General features: G+C 33.7%; 2 long non-coding RNA genes and 1 pseudogene across 2 annotated transcripts; 1 reads left to right on the top strand and 2 right to left on the bottom strand.

The window, feature by feature from the left end:
- Positions 1 to 3,872: 3,872 nt before the first annotated feature.
- Positions 3,873 to 4,522, bottom strand: LOC124447833. Its single transcript, XR_006948847.1, has 2 exons — positions 4,049 to 4,522; positions 3,873 to 3,986 (listed from the first exon to the last, which is right to left on the bottom strand). It is a non-coding gene; the product is annotated as an uncharacterized LOC124447833 (long non-coding RNA).
- Positions 4,523 to 6,464: 1,942 nt separating this feature from the next.
- On the bottom strand, positions 6,465 to 8,058 carry LOC124447837. The gene is made up of 2 exons (XR_006948852.1): positions 6,671 to 8,058; positions 6,465 to 6,608 (listed from the first exon to the last, which is right to left on the bottom strand). It is a non-coding gene; the product is annotated as an uncharacterized LOC124447837 (long non-coding RNA).
- A 3,718-nt stretch (positions 8,059 to 11,776) lies between these two features.
- LOC124447831 lies at positions 11,777 to 14,450 on the top strand (annotated as a pseudogene).
- The last annotated feature ends 992 nt before the right edge of the window (positions 14,451 to 15,442 follow it).

Genomic DNA, 15,442 nt, shown 5'->3' with positions numbered 1-15,442 from the left:
TAATTTTATCATATTTCCATTATTTTCATTATTTCCATCATCAAAATATTATAATTCAAGAATTTGAACACATTTTCCACTTTAAAACAACTTTTACAAAAGTAAGGATTCCACCGCTTAGAAAATGAATTTAATCTTATTTCCATTATTTCATCAAAAGACCATAATTCATACATTTGAACACATTTTCCACTTAAAAAACAACTTTTACAAAAACAAGGATTCCACCCATTCTGAAAATGAATTTTATCATATTTCCATATTTTAATCAAAAGACTATAGTTCATGCATTTGAACACATTTTCCACATCAAAAAGAACTTTTACAAATAATAGAGTCCCCCCATAAAAATGAATTTTTTCATATTTACATATTTTAATTTAAAGATTATAACTAATGCATTTCAACAATTTTCCACTTAAAAAACAACTTTTACAAAAATAGGGATTCCACCTCATCCTGAAAATTAATTTCATCATGTTTCTATTATTTCCATTATTTCCATCATCAAAATATTATAGTTCAAGAATTTGAACACATTTTCCACTTTAAAACAACTTTTACGTAAGTAAGGATTCCACCGCTTTGAAAATGAATTTAAACTTATTTCCATTATTTCATCAAAAGACCATAATTCATGAATTTGAACACATTTTCCACATCAAAAAGAACTTTTACAAATAATAGAGTCCCCCCCTAAAAATGAATTTTATCATATTTACATATTTTCATTAAAAGATTATAATTAATGGAACGCATTTTCCACATTTAAAAGAAGTTTTACAAAAAATCGAGTCAACTTCGCCCTGAAATTTAATTTTATCATATTTCCATATTTTCACCAAAAGACTATAATTAATGCATTTCAACACATTTTCCTCTCAAAAAGAACTTTTACAAAAATTAAGTCCACTCCCCTCCTGAATGTAAGTTTTATAATGTTTTCATATTTTCACTATAAATTTATATTTAATGCATTTAAACACATTTTCCACTTAAAAAACAACTTTTACAAAAACAGGGATTCCAACCATTCTGAAAATGAATTTTATCATATTTCCATATTTTAATCAAATGACTATAATTCATGCATTTGAACACATTTACCACATCGAAAAGAACTTTTAAAAATAATAGAGTCCCCCCTGAAAATGAATTTTATAATACTTACATATTTTAATTAAAAGATTATAATTAATGCATTTGAACAATTTTCCAATTAAAAAACAATTATACAATAATAGGGATTCCACCTCATCCTGAAAATCAATTTTATCATATTACCATTATTTCCATTATTTCCATCATCAAAATATTATAATTAATGGATTTCAACACATTTTCCATTTAAAAAAAACAACTTTTACAAAAACAGGGATTCCAACCATTCTAAAAGTGAATTTTATCAATTTCCATATTTTTATCAAAAGACCATAATTCTTCATGCATTTGAACACATTTTGCATAATAAAAAGAACTTTTATAAAAATAGGGATTCCTCCCCTTTGTTTGTTGTTTTTTGAGAGGAAATTGTGTTGAAATGCATTAATTATAGTTTTATAGTGCAAATATGAAAACATTATAAAACTTATATTCAGGAGGGGGGTGGACTTAATTTTTTGTAAAAGTTGTTTTTTAAGTGGAAAATGTGTTCAAATGCATGAATAAGTCTTTTGGTGAAAATATGGAAATATGATAACATTCATTTTCAGGGGATTGGAATCCCTACTTTCGTAAAAGTTGTTTTTAAGTGGAAAATGTGTTTAAATGCTTGAATTATAACATTTTGATAAAATAATGGAAATAAGACTAAATTCATTTTCAAGAGGGGAGGAATCCCTATTTTTATATTTCTTCTAAGACTAAATTCATTTTAAAGAGGGGAGGATTCCCTATTTTTATAGTTCTTTTTATTGTGAAAAATGTGTTCAAATGCATGAAGAATTATAGTCTTTTGATTAAAATATGGACATATGATAAAATTCATTTTCAGAATGGTTGGAATCCCTGTTTTTGTAAAAGTTTTTTTTAAGTGGAAAATGTGTTGAAATGCTTGAATTATAACATTTTGATAAAATAATGGAAATAAGACTAAATTCATTTTCAAGAGGGGAGGAATCCCTATTTTTATAAAAGTTCTTTTTATTGTGAAAAATGTGTTCAAATGCATGAAGAATTATAGTCTTTTGATTAAAATATGGAAATATGATAAAATTCATTTTCAGAATGGTTGGAATCCCTGTTTTTGTAAAAGTTGTTTTTTAAATGGAAATGTGTTGAAATGCATTAATAATAGTTTTATAGTGAAAAAAAGAAATTATATAAAACTTATAATCACAAGGGGGGTGGACTTAATTTTTTGTAAAAGTTCTTTTTGAGAGGAAAATGTGTTGAAATGCATTAATTATAGTCTTTTGGTGAAAATATAGAAATATGATAAAATTTAAATTTCAGGGGATAGTTGACTCAATTTTTTGTAAAACTTCTTTTGGATGTGGAAAATATGTTCAAATGCATGAATTATGGTCTTTAGATAAAATAATGTAAATTTATGATAAAATTAATTTTCAGGATGAGGTGGAATCCCTACTTATGTAAAAGTTGTTTTAAAGTGGAAAATGTGTTCAAATGCTTGAATTATAATATTTTGATGATGGAAATAATGGAAATAATGGAAATATGATAAAATTAATTTTAAGGATGAGGTGGAATCCCTATTTTTGTAAAAGTTGTTTTTAAGTAGAAAATGTGTTGAAATGCATTAATTATAGTTTTATAGTGAAAATATGAAAATATTATAAAACTTATATTCAGGATCGGGGTGGACTTAATTTTGGCTTATATGACGTCAAAAGAAAACACACTATAGCTACGGTTGAATGAAAACAGCCCCAAACATCATTAAATATTTGTTAAAATTGCGTATATATTATTACGAAACAGCGATTTTGTGCACGTTATGATGACAAATTTTCATATTGCATTGAAAAGCGTATTTCGAAAAACATTTATCAAACGCTGACACTTGCTGGCATGGTGACCATGTTTAATTTAAATACATATGCATATTTTAAGCTGACAGTCGTTTCAAAACTACCGATGGATGTTATTTATTCATCACGGCATAAATGCTTTTCAAACAACTTTATTATTCTAAAATCATTACTTAATAGAAATTTGTACAACATTATTCCAAAATAGGTGGCAGGAGCCTACTTTGAAATACTTTACCACAAAATTCGTTTTCTAAGTCAGAGAGCGAGGGAACTCTCTGACTTAGTAAGAATACGCCGAATTCAACAGAGTATATATGCTCTCAAAATCCAAGATTTCTTAAAATCTAAAAGATAGCCAAAGAACAAATTAGCGATACAATAAAACAAACACATAAACCTGAAAAAAGACTGAAGTCACTAAGCTACAAGTCAGTGAAACAAATAAAAAAATTTTTATACCTCATCTTGTTCTCCATCAGCATGCTTCCCGTCTCTCCGTCAGCATCCTCTTCGTCGCTCCATCAGCATCCTCTTCGTCGCTCCATCAGCATCCTCTTCGTTGCTACATCAGCATCCACCTCGTAACGCCATCAGCATCCTCCTCGTAGCACCATCAGCATCCTCGTAGCACCATCAGCATCCTCCTCGTAGCACCATCAGCATCCTCCTCGTAGCGCCATCAGCATCCTCCTCGTAGCGCCATCAGCATCCTCCTCGTAGGACCATCAGCATCCTCCTCGCAGGACCATCAGCATCCTCCTCGCAGGACCATCAGCATCCTCCTCGCAGGACCATCAGCATCCTCTCGTAGCACCATCAGCATCCTCCTCGTAGCTCCGTCAGCATCTTCCTCGTCTCTCCGTCAGCATCCTCTTCTTTTCATCAGCCTCCTCCTCATCTAAACGAAAAATCTAAAAACAAGTTAAGATTAGGACAGGAAAAAATAATAACGTACTCCTCTATCTTCTTCTTGATCTTCATCTCTTGTACCTAAAAAAAGACTGAAGAAGAAGTTATTTGTTTGATGGAAACAAACAATTGTAAGCACCCACCACTGCCAGAGTTCGCGTTCTTTCACTGTCCGTACGCTCGACATGTCTATAAAAATGCAACAACAATATCATGGCAAGTGATTATGGAGATCGTGCTTTCGCATTGTAATAGTTTTATCATGCTAAAACATTTATATCCATGACTGTACATGATTGAACATGTATGTTAAGTGAACAACTCTTTGAAGATTATAAGACTCGCGGAAAGCTTATCGTTTGAACCGTGCATTGTGTTATAACACCCCTCAATGTTATAACACATGCAGTGTTCTGTAACATTGTCAAACGATTTATTACATGCGATATAATTCAAAAATACCTAGATAAAAACAAGATAATTAACGAATGTCTCATGCAATATATTCTCTGCTCAACTCTTTTCGATTTCATCCAAAAGGTTGTTTAATTATTTCGGTAAGGCACTAAGGTTTATAAAAGATTTTGCAACACTCTGCCCGCATGTTGCAATATCAAATGAATTATTTATTACCTCAATTATATATTACAGAATATACAATTCTGTAATATATAATTGAGTAATTGATTAAATTCCTCGTCTCTTCATGTGCATCCTTCTCGTTTCTTTATGTGCATCCTTCTCGTCTCTTCATGTGCATCCTTCTCGTCTTTCCATCTGCATCTTCCTTGTCTTTTATCTGCATCCTCCTCGTCTTTCCATCTGCATCCTCCTCGTCTTCCATCTGCATCCTCCTCTTCTTTCCATCTTCCTCCTCCTTTCCATCTGCATCCATCTCATCTTCCATCTCTCCATCTGCATCTCCATTTCCATCTTCCTTCTCTTTCCATCGCATCCGATTTCCATCTCATCCTTCATCGATCCATTCCCTTATCCATCCTTTCTCTTTCCTTGTCTCTCCATCCATCCTCTCGATCCATTCTTCTGATCCTTTTCGCATCCTCGATCCATCTGATCGCATCCATCTTTCGATCCTCGATGTCTCCATCTCCATCTTCATTCCGATCCTCTCGTCGACGCGATCCCCACTCCATCTCTTCGCCCTTCCTCATCCTGATTTTCATTCATCGCCTCATCTGATCGCGACTCTTCATCTGCATTCTCGTCTCTTCATGATCTCGATTCATCGCATCCTCCTCGTCTTTATCTGCATCCTCCGTTCTTCACATCCTTCTTGTCTCATCGACCTCGATCTGATCGATCTTTTTCATCCACCTCCTCTCTTCATCATCCTCCTCGTCTTTCATCTGCATCCTCCTTTGTCTCTTCTCATCCTCTCGTCCCTTCATCTGCATCCTCCTTTTCTCTTTATCTGCATCCTCGTCTCTTCATCTGTATCCTCCTTTTCTCTTCATCTGCATCCTCGTCTCTTCATCTTTATCCTTCTTGTCTCTCCGTCAGCATCCTCCTCTACTTTTCATCAGCCTCCTCCTCATCTAAACGAAAAATCTAAAAACAAGTTAAGATAAGGACAGGAAAAATAATAACGTACTCCTCTATCTTCTTCCTGATCTTCATCTCTTGTACCTAAAAAAAGACTGAAGAAGGAGTTATTTGTTTAATGGAAACAAACAATTGTGTAGCACATACCACTGCCGGAGTTCGCGTTCTTTCACTGTCCGTACGCTCGACACTGTACATGACTGAACATGTTTGTTAAGTGAACAAATCTTTGAAGATTATAAGACTCGCGGAAAGCTTATCGTTTCAAACGTGCATTGTGCTGTAACACCCCTCAATGTTAGCAGGGACGGATTAACCAAAGGAAGCTGTCTAGAAGCCTCCACAAACAAGGGCCTTCACATTATTCAAAGGAAGAATAAACATAGTTGCTTTAAAGACGAAGGAAAAGCATTTAGTTTATTTGTTGGATCAATTTCAGCTGATGAAGAACAGACCACGTATGACAACGAATCACAGTAAACTCAGCCATTTTGCTCTGATGAGCATTGAGGACAATATTCTAACAGAAATAAACTTGGAAGAGCTTATCAAAGACTGCCAGAATAAAATCGCAATAACTACTTTATCTCAAGTAGCAGCATTCACTCGTCGTATGCAACCGCTTTACACGCTATATTCGAAGTTTATACTTTTATCAAATGCTTTACGAAATTTGAAAGTAAATTTTACTGTTGAAAAATGAGCAGCACATTGCGTTTAGAGTAAGGGAAAGGGATCTTTACTACGTATTTTGCTGCTCAGAGCCTCCACACATCTTAATCCGGCCCTGCTCGGGAGACATAAAATATTATATCCTTTTGTCACAAAGACAAAAGGATTGAACTTGCTATTTCTAACAATGGCCAGTTGTTAGAAATAGGCAAAATGCAAAATCATCACACTTATGTGAATGATAACGATGAATGCAAAAATGAAAATATTTTCTGGACATGTATTGAAGAGGTCCAATAATTGATGTCAAGAATAGTGGGAAACTTTTGGCAGTTTCGTTCGTGTTCTCACTTCAATATGTAACTGAAACTTGACGGCATTTTTGTGCTCCAAGATCGAAACATAGAAATACTAAGAAATCGATCATTCCTTCGAACAAATAGGACTCATAACGATGCTTTGAATATGCTGTAACGAGAATTCACATCACAATTGGGCTATACATTTTAATTCATCGATCTCAAACTTACATCTTTATGTCATCGACGATTTTTCTGTATTTAACCTGCCGCTTTCAAACATGGCTAAAATATCTCAACCGTGTCATGTCTTCAGTTGCTCGTCCTTTCCAACAAGTAGTCGCATTTCTTGAAGGCTGTCTTCGACTTTCAACAGACTTTCACCTTTCCCAGACGAACAGCTCGGTCAAATAGGGTTATCGAAGTGAAAGACCCTACTTTTTCTTCTGATAACTTTCATATATCACATGAATTAATTATTAATTCATTCGTCAATTTTGTTCAAACCATGATAAAAAGGGATTAAATTCATTGATTGCATGAAAATATATGCAGGGCAAAGACAAAAGGAATTAAGCCTGGTTATAAGTTAACTAACGACATTGGTTAGTAAAAGAAAGCAAAGCCTTTTCCCCAGAGGTTTGGAGAAAACAAAAGAATATTTCTTTTGTTTCCTCAATGAAGAGTTTGCGAAATCAATGATTGTAAGGTTATGACGGCAGACAGAGCATGTCGTGTTGTGGTAAATTTTATCTAGTATGAACAAAAAATTATCTCACCCAAAACCGCAATTCAATGCACCATAGCTTGGAGAGTTATCATTTTTCTCCCACCTGACCACCTTTATTCAACTTGTTACGTCAACAAATAAATTAGAAGGCATATCAAAAGCTTGTAATTTATTCACGTGGGAATCACCCACATGTTATAGAAAAGCTTTTGTCGTGCTCAATACTTATTATGAACATTGGAGCCCTGCTTATTGCAATAATATGACTTGCCATTGTAAAATGTAATGTAATAATTTAACGAGAGAATTTTATTGACAGAACTAAATGGTAGCAAGTGATTCATTTTAGCAATCCTAATAGGATGGGACAAAGGGAAAGAATGAGAGGTAAGTTCGTTTTCAAATAATTATCTTTAGCGATGTAACGATAGCAGGACTTTCAAATGCGGTAAATGTTTTGTGGGAAAAGCGCGATTGTTTCTTTTCCGTGGTTGTAATCCTTAAAATTACATTATTAACAGTAAAACTGAACAAATTGAAAGTTATCTTTTTCCTCTTATATTCCTTGTTCAACGAGTTCATTTCCTTGATCAAACCATGATGAAAATTTATCCAATCACATTTACATTAAAGTTTTTTTAAACTTCAAGATTTCCCCACATTCATTTAGCTTAAATGCCGCATGATAAACGAATGATATCTCTAATCAAAGATGATCACGCAGTCTCCGATTTTTTTAGGAATGAAAATAGGTTTTACGTTAATTGGTTTATGTTTGGCGTAAGGTGAAGCCGGTGATCCAACAATTAACACGTGATTACCCTTTAACCATAATCTCCACATGCTTTTATGAAATCCTCGAGCATCTAAGTCCCAGATTCGTAAACATCTCGCATTGTATTTGCAAATACAAACAGAATGTAACCAACATGTCTTTAATTACATAATTACATGAATGTTATATTTGGTTCATGTGTCATGCTTACTGGTTATGATAAATATCTTTTGATATGATCAAAGCTCGTTTGATCTGAAATAATTTAGTTTAGAAATTATAATGATCATCAGAAAAATTACCTAGTGATCATGAAAATACTTTGCTGTTTTGCCAAATTTCAAGGTTTATCTGCATACATAGGAAGACATTTTTACTCTATAAAAAATGCTTTTCATACATCAATAGCCCTTTGGATTTTATGGCAAACTTTGGATTTTATGGTATGAGCCATAGATTAACACACCTTTACATCTCTAGATGAGGTGTTCAGTTTGAAAAGGGGACAATATGTGACATGGGACAACATTTCATGTATGTGAAATACTCAGGTTTAATACCATTCCAGTCAAATTGTCAAAATAAAAAGCTTCATGGATCAGAAGACTCAAAATCACAGGTTATAGTAAACAGCTTCTCATGTAATCAATGTTAGTTTTCTCAAATCTTAAACAATATGTAGTATAACTGTCCAATGATTGAATGATCAATGATCATAAACTGAAAAGCCCCAAACATTTGCTTATGATAAAGTAAATAATAGTATGGCGCCTTATGGCTACAGATTTTTTGTCCATTGAAATATATTTGCAGGAATGTAGGATTTTGCTGCCATATAACGGCCACGATTCCCCAAGCACTAAAGAAATTATAGCTAAAACTCCAACAACAATTTTAGAAGCATCAATCTGCTTACCATATGCCATATTGACATAAATCGCATCACATACTCGCATAAATTGACTTTGATATATTACATTCATGCATACACTTCACTTGTCCTTTACTTACGATTTTGGATGTAAATTTCTGCTGATAAAACTCAAAACAATGTTGGCTTTCTTTTGAACATCAATGACTGAAATGTCGCTCGCGAGATCGTCTTCGCCAAGCATTTACAATTTATCCATAAATTTTTCACCCTCTTGAAAAATTCACAGTTTGGACAGCTTCATTCATGTCAATATATGAATTTGTAAAGATTTCAATAAAATCCATCTGATTGTAGTTTAGTTTCTATCATGCTTATAAAATTGCTATGAAACGATCAAACATTCAATTCAGACAGTGAGCTTGACTATGTTAGTTCAGTTGGCTATCAGTCGAAATCCGTCAAACCAATCACAATAAAACAAAAATTCAAATGAACCAATTGTAAGATAGCAATGAAGTATTTGCCGGTTGCCAGTCTCCCTTAAATTTGCGCAAATTTTCTCATTATACTGAACTACCATTTTGCTTGCACCAAGTCAAATGGAAGAGAAATGGAGTGCAAACCATTGAGCTCTATAAGAACTGGAGGGGCAAAGGGGCCTGGACCCCGTGGTCAAAAACATGGCGGTAATGGCGGATTTTGGTTGTCAAAACTTCCACTTTGAGAAAAATTTTTAACATTCGCTCCCTCCCGAATCCGGAACTCTATTACTGCTTATATCAATGACAACCAGCGAAAACAACCACGATACCGTAAGCATAAAATATTGAAAATAATGCTTCAGATTTTGTGAAATAGACACACACATTTAAATGAGGTAAATCAAAATAACGTATATGTTGTCAAGTAATGCTTTAGCTATGTTAGAAATAAATATCAAACGGCATTCTTTACACTGTCAATGTGTCGTTAAGCTTTAATGCATAATCCCATGCGCAATACTTGTGTTTTTGACTATTTTTAACAGCTTGGTGCAACTGTCTTTCTTGAATAGATGGGTAAATATTAGTTAAAATGTCCAAAAGGAGTTAGAAAAGTTAGCTTACCCCTACGACTTAAGTCGACTGGAAATATATTATAAGTAGGTATGTATTTTTTTTTGAGTTTTTTTTGGTAGGATTGATTCTGGGTGTCTTATAAGGTATTATGATATTCTGATAAATCTACTGAGAACTTATGAAGAAAATATCTCGAACTAGGAGAGCAAAAGAACAAAATTCAAAATTCTATAATCATGTTGCTGGTTCTGTTTTGAGCCAAGATATTAGTAACTGGATTGTCATTGACAACCATGGATCTACTATTGAACAGAACTACATTAATTTCCCATTGAAAATACGATTTTTTAAATTAAAGTGCATTGGTTTCTCTGACATAACACTTTTCTTATTGCTGCATGAAGGCAAACCTGTTTAAATAATTATAATGTAGGTGAAGATATTTAGCATGTTGTATAATTGTTATTATACAGACATTATTTATAATATTATGGCCTTGTGTAATGTATGTCAAGAACTTATTAATTCTCAAAAATGCTAACCTTCTTGCACTACTTTTCTCTTGTGTCCTTACAAATTACAGTTACCTATACTAATTTTTTCTAGGTTCAAACAACTTGACAAATTTTTGAATTTTACATTATGCCTTGAATTTTTCTTTTTGTCTTTTGGTAAAATATCAGTAAATGACTTAAAATCAAGTTTATCTAAAATAGTATTTTGTACAAAATAACTATACATAATTGGAAAAGTCTCATGTTGAAGGCCGATGTGGCTTCTTTTACTAGATTGCTACTCTTATTCTTTTAAATGATATCGTAATTCTTCAAAAGACATAAAAAGTTCTTTGTCATCAATTTTTGCTTCTTCCACATTCAACTTCATTGCAACCAATGCATCTTATGTGAATTTTTAATCACCTGGAATTGAAAAACATATGGACTTTGTCAGATGATGCAGTACTGTATTTAATGTTTCATGCATGTCATGATAAGCTTTGCTTGAGCAAATATTTCAAGGTAGGAGCAAAATTTGGCACATTATTGAACAAAGTAGTTTTTATCTTGATTTTGATGTACTAACCTGTTTACTACACTGTGTAACAAACAATTCATTTACAGAAACACCAGATGGCATTTATAAAACTTTTAGCATAAAGCAAACCATTACACACCATCATCATGATTGTCCATAATCTGTCAAATTGTCCAGGCTAGCTGTTTAATACAGGTATTTTTTATTGTACGACATGTACCAAAGAGCTCATTAATTAATCTTGCACTGCATTTGATTTCAATACAGCTCTGTCCTTAATATTTGCTTCATATTTTCAGAAAATATCATGAAAAATCCTCCATTTCAACTCAGTTGAAACAAGGAGTTTTAAGATATGCATATCTCGATAAGAACTGGTTGCTTTGCCTCGTCTAGCAAGCGATTAAGTAAAGAACAAATAAGAATGGATAAACATAACTTAAATTATAACTTAGGAGTAAAACATTCACAAAATATATGCAATCACACTTCAAGTATTGACTTAAAACAAAACACTGAACACTTTAAATGGTAAACAATCTTACGTTGCTTACCGGTATCATGAAATGTTTCCTTTTCTGGCATTACTTCAGCATCCGTCTACCAAACAAGTTTGCAACATGTTTTAAAGATAAAATTTCTAAAAGTTTTTTGTGTTTGGCATTGATATTTTATATAATCGCTATTGTGGTTGTCAAATCCGGGTGGGCGAAAAAAATTTCATTTTATGAGCCCGCGTCTTTCCGCTGACTTTGACAACCAAAATCCGCCATGTTTTTGACCACGCGGCCGCGCGCTGATAATTTATAGTAATTTTGTTGACGTTTCCCCTCCAGGTCTTATAGAGCTCAATGGTGCAAACAATGACCATTAATTCGAGTACGTATATTTCCGATCGTATTGAAGTCACATTTTAACAGATGGAAAAATAATGCTACAAGTTAATGTTTCCTTGACACTTGTAGGAGTTTCTTAAAGAATCCTTTTACGTGGAGAACTGTGTCTTTACATGATCGCCGATATTGCTTTTGCTCAAAAGTCTTGGTAGTGTTTATGCCGATGAACTAAAATGGCGGGATAGCTGGTCATTTATCGTCACAAAACGTGGCCATCAATACTCAGAGAAACATCATCACGCAGCAGACATATCGAACTGGGGTGAGCCTGTCACTGCTCGTGCTACAGTTCCTCTTGTTCCTGCTAAACAATCTCAATGTGCTTGGGATGACAGTGAAGAATCAAAGCGAAGAAGAATGTTTTGTGATAAGTTTGAAGGCTATGGAAGTGTATGCAGTTGTAAGTATCTTTTCGTTACATCCATGTAGGATTAGATTTCTTATTTAATTGAACGTACAGCGATGTGTTCAGTAATTTTGCCATTCACATTGTGCATTAAAACTTCGAGAAAATATTCTGAGAATACTCCATGGAAAAAATTGTAGAAATAAGGATATCACTGTTATTGCAACTAATGTTAGAACGATATGAAGAACTGACAGAATATGTTCTTAAATGTTGTAGGTAATAATCCTGCTCCAATTGAAATTAAAACAACACCATTGAAGTTAGAAAAAGTTCAAGACATTCCTGTTGCTGTGATTGCTAGTAACAGGCCACATTATCTTTATCGTGGCTTAGGGTCAAGTTGTCAGCTCATGGAGCAAAGAAGAAGTTATTTACTGTATTTATTGATGGATTCTTTGAAGAACCAGCTGCTGTGGCAAGGCTATATGATGTAAAAGTCGTACAGCATATTCCTATTAGCAGTAAGAACGCTAGAATATCACAGGTTGGTAAGGCTTTTTCTTTGAGAGTGTTTACACGATGTAATCAAAATTTTTTCGTTCCTTTTATTACTTTTTAAATGTATTTTCTCTTCCCCCCAGCATTACAAGCGAACATTGACAGAGACGTTTAATGCTTATCCCAATGCTCGGTATATGATTATTTTGGAAGAAGATTTAGACGTATCTGTGGACATATTTAGTTATTTTAATCAATTTTGGCCTTTAATGGATACAGATGAAAGTCTGTACTGTATATCGCGTGGAATGATCAGGTTTGTTATAAACAAAAGCTAACAACATTCTTTTCATCTTTTTAGTCTTTTACTCTATTGTTGGCTTGTGTTTGCTACACAACAAAATTTTAATTCGTTTTCAACTTTATTAACGTGGTTTTGAACGTCTCTGTTTCTTTTTGCTTTTTTGTCGAGTCCAGTTTATCTCTGACGAGAGTGCAGAATGTAAATTAAATAAATCTCAAATATTTTTCACATTATAATGGAAAATGGAAATCTCCGTACAAGAATCTGTTATCTTATTGTAGTTTTCATTGGTTACATTATGTTTGTCTTTATCGAGCTTCCTTCCTTGCACATCACAAAGTGAAATTTAGGAAATTTACCTTAGAAATGGTACATCCATTGAAAAACTAATTTATGTGATTAATGATTTAATTGCAAAAACAAGTATTTCTATTTTTAGGGTTATGATCACACGTGTAATGATCCTGCAATGTTATATCGTGTAGAAACAATGCCTGGTTTAGGCTGGTGAGAATTTTTATTACTACAAATGATTTTGTTTACGCTATGACATCACGCAACAGTGACGTCATGCTACAATGACATCACACTACAAGCACATCACGCTGCAATGACATCACGCTACAATGACCTCACGCTGCAATGACATCACGCCGCAATGACATCACGCAGCACTATAAATGTATAGATAGTATAAACTTCATTCTATCTATTATTTCTCTTTACATTAACAGGTTGCTCAAACGACGACTTTATAAAGAAGAACTTGAGCCAAAATGGCCAACCCCTGATCTCTTTTGGGATTGGGATATGTGGATGAGGATGGACAGCAACAAAAAGGGACGTGAATGTATCATTCCGGATATCTCAAGAACCTACCATTTTGGCGCCAAAGGCCTGAATATGAATGTATTTTTTCAAGAATCCTATTTCAAAAAACATACGTTGAATACTGAACCTAACGTTAAGTTTAATGTTGGATTGTTGAAAAAAGAAAATTATGAGAAGGAGATTGAACGGCTTGTAGGGTATGTCTTGCAGGATTTTATAAAATATTGACAACAATATTTTTCTTTTCACAGGACAATGAAGGAGATTTCTACTTAGTGATTCAGTGATCTAATTATCATCATAGTGCGTATATTTATGTCATTTGATTGTTAGAGATGTCTATCTACTGTTTTTTACAGGTTGGCAGAGCCGTTGGATCACAGTAAAAATCCTTGAAAGAACGAGAAAGACTTTGTTCCAGAAACATCTGATAAAACATATATATTTTATATTGAAATGAAACATGCTAACGACTGGACAACATGGAATAATATAGCGAGATGTTTACGAATCTGGGACTTAGATGCTCGAGGATTTCATAAAAGAAATAGCAAGTTCAATCCTTTTGTCTTTGTGACAAAAGGATATAATATTTTATGTCTCCCGAGCAGGGCCGGATTAAGATGTGTGGAGGCTCTGAGCAGCAAAAATACGTAGTAAAGATCCCTTTCCCTTACTCTAAACGCAATGTGCTGCTCATTTTTCAACAGTAAAATTTACTTTCAAATTTCGTAAAGCATTTGATAAAAGTATAAACTTCGAATATAGCGTGTAAAGCGGTTGCATACGACGAGTGAATGCTGCTACTTGAGATAAAGTAGTTATTGCGATGTTATTCTGGCAGTCTTTGATAAGCTCTTCCAAGTTTATTTCTGTTAGAATATTGTCCTCAATGCTCATCAGAGCAAAATGGCTGAGTTTACTGTGATTCGTTGTCATACGTGGTCTGTTCTTCATCAGCTGAAATTGATCCAACAAATAAACTAAATGCTTTTCCTTCGTCTTTAAAGCAACTATGTTTATTCTTCCTTTGAATAATGTGAAGGCCCTTGTTTGTGGAGGCTTCTAGACAGCTTCCTTTGGTTAATCCGTCCCTGCTCCTGAGAGGAACTCCCGTAGCATCAAGTGATGTTATAGTAGGTGAGATAAAAGTGGGTAATTCACTTGAGAAACGTTCAAATGAATTACCTCAAATATATATTATAGAGTATACAAGATATTGCAACATGGGGGCAAAATGTTGCTCAATCTTCAAATGCGATGATGTTTTATAAACCTTCGTACCTTACCGTAATAATTAAACAACCTTTTCAATGAAATCGAGCAGAGAATATATTGCATGAGACATTCGTTAATTATCTTGTTTTTATCTAGGTATTTTTGAATTATATCGCATGTAATAAATCGTTTGACAATGTTACAGAACACTGCATGTGTTATAACATTGAGGGGTGTTACAGCACAATGCACGGTTGAAACGATAAGCTTTCCGCGAGTCTTATAATCTTCAAAGAGTTGTTCACTTAACATACATGTTCAGTCATGTACAGTGTCGAGCGTACGGACAGTGAAAGAACGCGAACTCCGGCAGTGGTATGTGCTAAACAATTGTTTGTTTCCATTAAACAAATAACTCCTTCTTCAGTCTTTTTT

This window comes from Xenia sp. Carnegie-2017, unplaced genomic scaffold, assembly GCF_021976095.1.
Source record: "Xenia sp. Carnegie-2017 unplaced genomic scaffold, XeniaSp_v1 HiC_scaffold_23, whole genome shotgun sequence".
In the NCBI taxonomy this organism is placed as follows: Eukaryota; Metazoa; Cnidaria; class Anthozoa; order Malacalcyonacea; family Xeniidae; genus Xenia; species Xenia sp. Carnegie-2017.
Note: the sequence above shows the minus strand (reverse complement) of the source record. Positions and strands in the feature narration are given on the sequence as shown.